The sequence below is a fragment of the Panicum virgatum genome, chromosome 2N, assembly GCF_016808335.1.
Source record: "Panicum virgatum strain AP13 chromosome 2N, P.virgatum_v5, whole genome shotgun sequence".
In the NCBI taxonomy this organism is placed as follows: Eukaryota; Viridiplantae; Streptophyta; class Magnoliopsida; order Poales; family Poaceae; genus Panicum; species Panicum virgatum.
In genome coordinates, this window is record NC_053146.1 from 24125997 (window position 1) to 24133920 (window position 7924).

The following is a 7924-nucleotide window of genomic DNA, read 5'->3' on the forward strand; positions in this document are numbered from 1 at the left end:
CATCAACTCGTAGTAAATAGCTTTAATAAAATTTTGCCAACACTTAAAAGCTAATGCAGTTGAGTCAGCCAGCCTAGAGCCTCATAGTTTGTGTTATACTTGTTGAGTACAAGTTGTGTACTCACTCTTGCCTCTTCTCTACTTTTTCCTCTTGGCTACGCTACTGCTGCTCAGTTCCTGCCGACACGAGGGAGTTCGTCCAGCGCTACCAGGACTACGAGGACTTCTAGGTGCTTCGTCTCCCAGTCGACGTCCCTGTGGCGCCCTGCTTCAGCTTCAGAGAGCTTTATTCGTAATTTGTACTTCGCTTCCGCTGTATCAGACATTTTGTCATTATTGTAATAAATAACATTCGTATTCGCTTTATTATGTCTTTTTACGTGATATGTGCTATGATATACTGTTCATTCTGTTGTATATACGTGTGACTTGATCCTGGCACGTATATGATTGCTCGGTTTATGTTCTTTTATAAACCGGGTGTTACAGGCGGCTAGGGAGGTGGCGCGGCTCAGGTCATCGCCCCCCCTAGCCCCTCCCTCATATATATAGGGCGTACTAATGGGCTTCTATCTCATAGGCCCATTAGTAACCCTAATCCCTCTTGGATCAATATCCACTTGGGCCTTTAAACCGTATTGTGATGATGGGCTCTTGGGCATATCACCAACAATCTCCCACTTGCACTAGAGACAATCATACATGCAAGCTTTCCAACATTCCAAACCCCTTAAGTGTGTGACCCGTTAGGTTCATGTGTAGGTGGTCGTGATCGGAAATCATTTCCGAATCACAAGTCAATAGCGGCACCTAGCAGGGCATAGTGACTCACAAATACACATAAAGATCATATCGGCCGAACCATAGATATACTCATACACCGATCCCTTTGCCACACGATACCAGTCAAGCTCAAAGCGAGATGCGTGCCACCTTTGTGATAGCTCGACCATTCTCTCGATCTAATAGTGGATTCTATTCATAACTAACCTTTAGTCATCATGATTAACTCTTTAATCACTTTGGCATGGCCATGCACTTTCAAATCCAACTATCTCGAGGGGCCAGAGATATCTCTCCCGTTATCTAGGAGGGGCAAATTCCATCTTGATCCGCTCACATCCCATTCCATGTTTCATGACATACCTGTAAGCTGCTTTTGTAACTACCCAGTCACGGAGTAGCGTTTAGCAGCCCCAAGATGCACCACTACACACAGTGAGAAACAATGGTGATCTCAGGTCTAAGGATCCAGTAGGTATAACACTCAAGAACAACTGATGGCACATACAAAATAACAATCCCAACATTGTCTTGGAGTGGGTCAATCCAACACCATGTTCACCAACATGTGTCCACATCATTAATCCGATATCTCCATATCCATGATCCGTGAAACATGATCATCAATTAATGCATGTGCTAGTCTCAACGTCGTTGTTGTCCCACACAACGACATAAACTAGGGATAATTTAGAATCATATCATTTTCAACAAAGAGTTTCACGAACAAGTCACATACTTGATAATCAATGTAAAATAATCATCCATGGAACAAATAACAATTATTTATCATTACATAAACATACTCATGACACAAAATCTCCCACGCACACTAGAATCACTGATGTAAGTATCTAATACCCATAGATCTCATGTGCACCTCATGCTTTGGTTGTGGGAGAGGCTTCGTCAACGGATCAGCAACGTTTGAATCCGTGTGCACCTTGCAAACCTTCACATCACCTCTCTCAACAAAGTTACGGATGAGGTGATACTTTCGCAGTATATGTCTGGACTTCTTAGTTGTTCTAGGCTCCTTTGCTAGTGCAACGGCACCACTATTATCACAATAGAGGTCCACTGGACTGGACGCACTAGGAACAACACCCAAGTCAGAAACAAACTTTCTGATCCAAACAGCTTCTTTTGCAGCTTCGGAAGCTGCAATATACTCGGCCTCTGTCGTCGAATCAGCCACCGTATCTTGCTTGGAACTCTTCTAGCTCACTGCCCCACCATTGAGGCAGAAAACAAAACCGGATTGCGATTTGGAGTCATCTTTGTCTGTTTGAAAACTAGCATCGGTGTAACCCTTTACAAGGAGCTCATCTTCGCCTCCAAATATTAGGAACATATCCTTAGTTCTTCTCAAGTACTTAAGGATACTCTTTACAATTGTCCAGTGAGGTTCACCGAAATCTGACTGATACCTGCTCGTAACACTTAGAGCAAAGGAAACATCTGGGCGCGTGCAAAGCATAGCATACATGATCGACCCTATGGCTGAAGCATAAGGAATCGTACTCATCCTCTTTTGCTCATTAGGTGTCGTAGCACACTGACTCTTGCTTAGAGTAATGCCATGTGACATTGGCAAGAAACCTTTCTTGGAATCTTGCATATTGAACCGATTCAATATCTTGTCAATGTACGTGTCTTGGCTCAATCCAATTAGCCTTTTTGATCTATCTCTATAGATCCTAATACCCAGAATATAAGCCGCCTCTCCTAAATCCTTCATCGAAAAACTCTTTTTCAATGAGGTTTTAACGGCTTCAAGCATTGGAATATCATTTCCGATCAGTAAGATGTCATCCACATATAGGACCAGAAACACAAGTGCGCTCCCACTAGCCTTTTTGTAAACACAAGGCTCATCTTCATTCTTGATGAAGCCAAACCCTTTGACTACTTCATCAGTGAAAGTAATGAAGTACTGAAAACCACCTCTGGCTATTGAGCTCATTGGTCCACATACATCGGTATGTACAAGTCCCAACAAGTCACTCACCCTCTCACTCTGACCAGTGAAAGGCGCTTTGGTCATCTTTCCAAGCAAACAAGACTCACATGTGTCAAATGATTCAAAATCAAATGAGCTTAACAATCCATCTTTATGGAGTTGTTCAATGCGCTTCTCATTTATATGACCTAAACGACAATGCCAAATAAAAGTGGGATTCAAATCATTTGGTCTAAGCCTCTTATTATTAATGTTACAGACAGATTTATCCTCAAGATCAAGAACATATAATCCATTCACCAATGGACAATGAGCATAAAAAATACCATTGCAAAAGATAGAACAACGTTTGTTCTCAATTACAATCTTAAAATCACCAACTTCTTCCAAACATGAAGAAGAAATAATGTTCTTGCTCAAAGCAGGAATGCAATAACAATTATTTAATTCCAAAACTAATCCGGAGGGTAGAGACAAGTGGTAGGTGCCGACCGCCAACACCGCAACCTTTGCGCCATTGCCGACCCGAACGTCCAACTCGCCTCTTGCAAATCTTCTAGTCTCACTTAGACCCTGCAATGATTTGTAAGTGTGAATCATCGATCCAGTATCAAATACCCATGATTCACTAGAAGATAATGCAATATTTATTTCTATAACATTTATACCTGAAGTGGAAGTCTCACTTCCCTTCTTCTTCTTCTTTTCTTCCAAGTACTTCTTGCAGTTCCTAGACCAATGTCCCTTTTCATGACAGTGGAAGCATTCATCTTCAGAAGTAGGGCCAGATTTGGCCTTAGGTGCTGGCTTTAGCTTAGAGCCTGAGGACTCACCACCGGAACTCTTTTCCTTGCCTTTACCTTTGGGATTAGGAGGCGTCCAACGCTTCCTCTTTTTGTTCCCCTTCTGAATCATCATCACATGATTGGGATTCTTCTTAATGCTCTCCTCTGCTGTTTTTAGCATCCCATGCAACTCACTCAATGTTTTATCCAAGCCATTCATCTGAAAGTTCATGATAAAAGGCTCATAGCTCGCCGGGAGCGACTGGAGAATAACATCAGTAGCCAAGTCTTGGTGAAGTTCAGAACCAAGTCTATCCAAAGTCTCAATGTAACCAATCATTTTGATCACATGAGGACTGACTGGGCTACCTTCTGCCAGCTTGCACGCAAACAAGGATTTTGAGATATTGAACCTCTCAGTCCTGGCTTGGTTCTGAAACATCCCACGCAGCCCCTCGATCATGGTATGAGCATCCGCATGCTCATACTGCTTCTGCAGATCAGGGGACATGGTGGCGAGCATCAGACAGCTGACATCAAGTGAGTCATTGCAGTGCTTCTCATAAGCTCTGCGATCAGCAGCAGTTGCATTATCAGGGAGATCATCAGGATATGGCTGCTCAAGAACATACTCCTTTTTCTCTTGCCTGAGAACAATTCTCAGGTTGCGGTACCAATCAATAAAGTTTGTTCCATTCAACTTTTCTTTCTCAAGAACAGAACGCAAATTGAAAGCGGAATTGTTACTAGCAGACATGATCTACAACATTAAAGTAAAGCAAGATTTCAGCACTAAGTTTATGTAAAGACTTTCATTAACTGATTTAACAAAAGACAACCTACTATATCAAAGTCATCTTCCCTCTAATGACATATAGTGGTTCAAGATCCATAATCACTAAAATTCTAGTGAGCTTTAGCATCACGGCTAGAAAAGTAGTGATACATGTAAGTAACAAATTACTAATCACATCTCTATGCGACTCTTGTTTGTTGGGTGGCATCCAATGCCCCGGCCCCAACCCTATGCCTTAAAGCCCAAAACTGTTTTGATAGCTTTGCTGAGTAAACCAATACTATGCTTGTGAATGTCCGACATCCACCCTATACAAAAGTGATAGCTGAGGGTACTCTACTTTGGTAAACCTACCACACAACGATCAAAATTTATAGGTGCAGCTATTGGTAAAAGGCATCAAAAACTCAACCTTTTCTGAGGGAAGCTATTCTATCATGATTAAAGCATCCACCATATGTAAAAGCATGAAAGAATAGTATGACAGGAAAATAAACATCACAAGCATATAATCATATTATATTGTGAATAGTATGGCCTCTTGCATCACAATGGGCACCATCGCCATGGCTCCAAGGTGACCTCCATTGCCATCCGTCCTGTCTTGTGGTGATCATCATTGCCATCATGATTGAAGCCTCCATGAAAAGATACTAAGCTACTACATCTAATAGCTAGTGAAATAATTACATGAGGATTCAAACATCACAAGTCGACACGTAGGTCGTTATACAATAATGGTGCAACCTCAACCCGGTTGTGTTAACTTGCGACACGCAGGCCGCACAAATCATCACATACATCATCACATGACATTGAGGCCATACCATTCACATCACACCCTGCAAAAACAAGTTAGGCGTACGACGTGTTCTACCAAAGTAGCGCTTGAGAAGCCGCTACAGCGAGAAAGCAACGGCGGTCCCGCCCCCCGCGGGTCTCAGGGCAGCGCCCTGAAAACCTCACGGAATTACACAGATCGCATCTATGGAATCCCTATGAAAATCTCATCAGAGTGATCGCATCACCTCAAATCCGAGCCATTCATAATGCCTCAATTTTCACTAGGTCAATCACCTTGACCGTGCAAACTTTGCACTTGAGAAGACTGCATCTACACATGACCTCGATCTGTTGGTTCAATCTGCTGACTATGCACACAGTTAGTCCCGATGGTGATTCCAGCCGGTAGGGACATGTCGTATGCATAACAGAGAAAGAACACAAACTAATCTTTTGTCACATGCCGCGCAATCAACTCGCTCCAGTTTTAACCCCTTATGACCAATTGATCTAATCAAACCGTACAAAAGTAATAGATCCAATCTACTACAACAATATATCACCTATATGCAAAAGATCCAGACCAAAAACTACGCAAGATGGCTCTGGTACCACTGTAGGGAAACGGGTAGGCTACGCTAGCATCACTACCGCATATACCCAAGATACTTGCGAGTAGAAGATCATAGATCGTTACCACTAGACGCGCAGCGCAGCGGAAGAAGTCGCGCGTCGATGTAGAGGAAGTAGTCGATCACGTCCCACGAACCGAGCTCCTCGTACTTGATCCCAGCAGCCGATCAGCGCAGCAGTCGCAGTAGCGCCTCCACAGAGTCCACACGTACGGGGATGAAACGCCAGGCGTCGATGTGCTAGCACCGCACGCACGGCAAGGGCGGCGGCCGAGAGAGAGGGAGGGGCGGCGGCTAGGGAGGTGGCGCGGCTCAGGTCATCGCCCCCCCTAGCCCCTCCCTCATATATATAGGGCGTACTAATGGGCTTCTATCTCATAGGCCCATTAGTAACCCTAATCCCTCTTGGATCAATATCCACTTGGGCCTTTAAACCGTATTGTGATGATGGGCTCTTGGGCATATCACCAACAGTGGGAGGGTAGAGGAGCAAGCCAGGCGGAGAGGAGGGGAGCTGGCGGCATGGGAGGAAGGGAGCTGGCGGCGGGAGTTAGGATGGGAGGGGAGGGAGAGATCCAGATAGGACCGTGCATGGGGAGAGACAGAAAGGCAACTAGAAGAGAGGGGGGCGAGAGAGAAATGATAGGGACACTAAGGAAAAGAGAAATAGGGAGCTTGCATCACCATCAGTTCGTAGTTCGTAATACGACCTGGCGGTGATGCCTTTTGAACTTATCACCGCCAGAACGTGTTACGAACCGGCGGTGATGCCAAATATCACCGCCGGTTACATTTGGATCCGTATCAGTGCCGGTTTGAACTAAAACGGCAGTGATGTGGTGTTTGCAATGATAGGTTCTATAGTAGTGCTTATATATTTTATACATAAAGCAGCTCCCATAGACTTACAAATCATCTGCTACTTATTCTTTATGCTGAAGTACAAAAACTTATAAATCTACTTATTCTTTATGCTGAAGTACAAAAACCAGTACATGCAGGGGATAGGGAATGAACGTGGAAGGTAAAAAAATAGAGGAGTGGACTAGTAAATTTTAAACAGTTACAGTGACATCTATGTCCAGATTTGAAATGCTGCCATCCAAGAGTTGCAACCTTTTTGAATAAGTAGCTGGGTGCCTTCTGACTTCTGAGCCCATTGTCTAAGGACAGACCTTTTGGTTCTTTCAGTTGATTTATCCACCCCAAATAAACACCTTCCGAACACTGGAGATGACCACCACCCCAATTTGGCCTTCAAGTTGCAACTAATTCGCTTCTCCATTACAGATAATGCACCACCGCCCACGCTTTGCAAAAGATGAATATCAATACCATATCTTCTTGTTTTGGTCATCTGATCATTAACACCGAGAATTGTCTAAGGATACTTGAAGCAAATCATATCCACAAGTCACATTCTGGTAAGATGAACACTTGATAACAAGAAAGAGCAGAACACAGAATGAAGTGGCTTTCAGCACAATGATGCCTGGAACGTGGAAACCAAAGCAAATTTTCTGCACTACTTTAAGTAATTAACACGCAGAGAATTGTGCCCAAGCACAGCAAAGAAAGTGAAGAGATTTATGCTAACTAGAGGACACAACATGATCGATATACCTCATAACATCCAGGTTGATCTCACTTTTATTCCATCTTCAGGTACCTGCGCAACCTCTTGCCAATCAACCTATCGTGCACTTCAAAATCAGTCTCATCATCTCCATCCAGGCCGTAAGAAGGATCATAGTAATCAGCATAGTCGTCAACATCCAAGACTACTCCCCAAAGTTCATTGAAGTATTCAAACACAAGACAGGTAGAACATTCCCTTATAGGACCCGCAGGCTCAAATTTCTCATCAAAGTCTCCAAGCAGCCAGAATTCGAATCAGAGCCTACAGCAATCAAACCCTAAGTCAACAGATCTAAACCATGGCAGATTCTGCAGCTCAGACGACAAGCTCAGCGACCGACGATGCGGCAATCTGCGGCCTGAAGGTAATATTCGGCCTAATCTTTTAGTTTTCTTCAGCTTACCAAGCCTCTGAAACTAAAACTTTGAAACTTGACACCATACGCATACTTCTGAATTTCTGAACTTCAGGTGTCAGACATCCTTCTGCCGCATCCTTCTAACCCAAAATCTTTCTGTCTTGGCCCACGAACCCATGAAAATC

General features: G+C 43.7%; 1 long non-coding RNA gene across 1 annotated transcript; it reads right to left on the reverse strand.

The window, feature by feature from the left end:
• Positions 1-6628: 6628 nt before the first annotated feature.
• Positions 6629-7609, reverse strand: LOC120660100. Its single transcript, XR_005669348.1, has 2 exons — positions 7366-7609; positions 6629-7099 (listed from the first exon to the last, which is right to left on the reverse strand). It is a non-coding gene; the product is annotated as an uncharacterized LOC120660100 (long non-coding RNA).
• Positions 7610-7924: the final 315 nt, after the last annotated feature.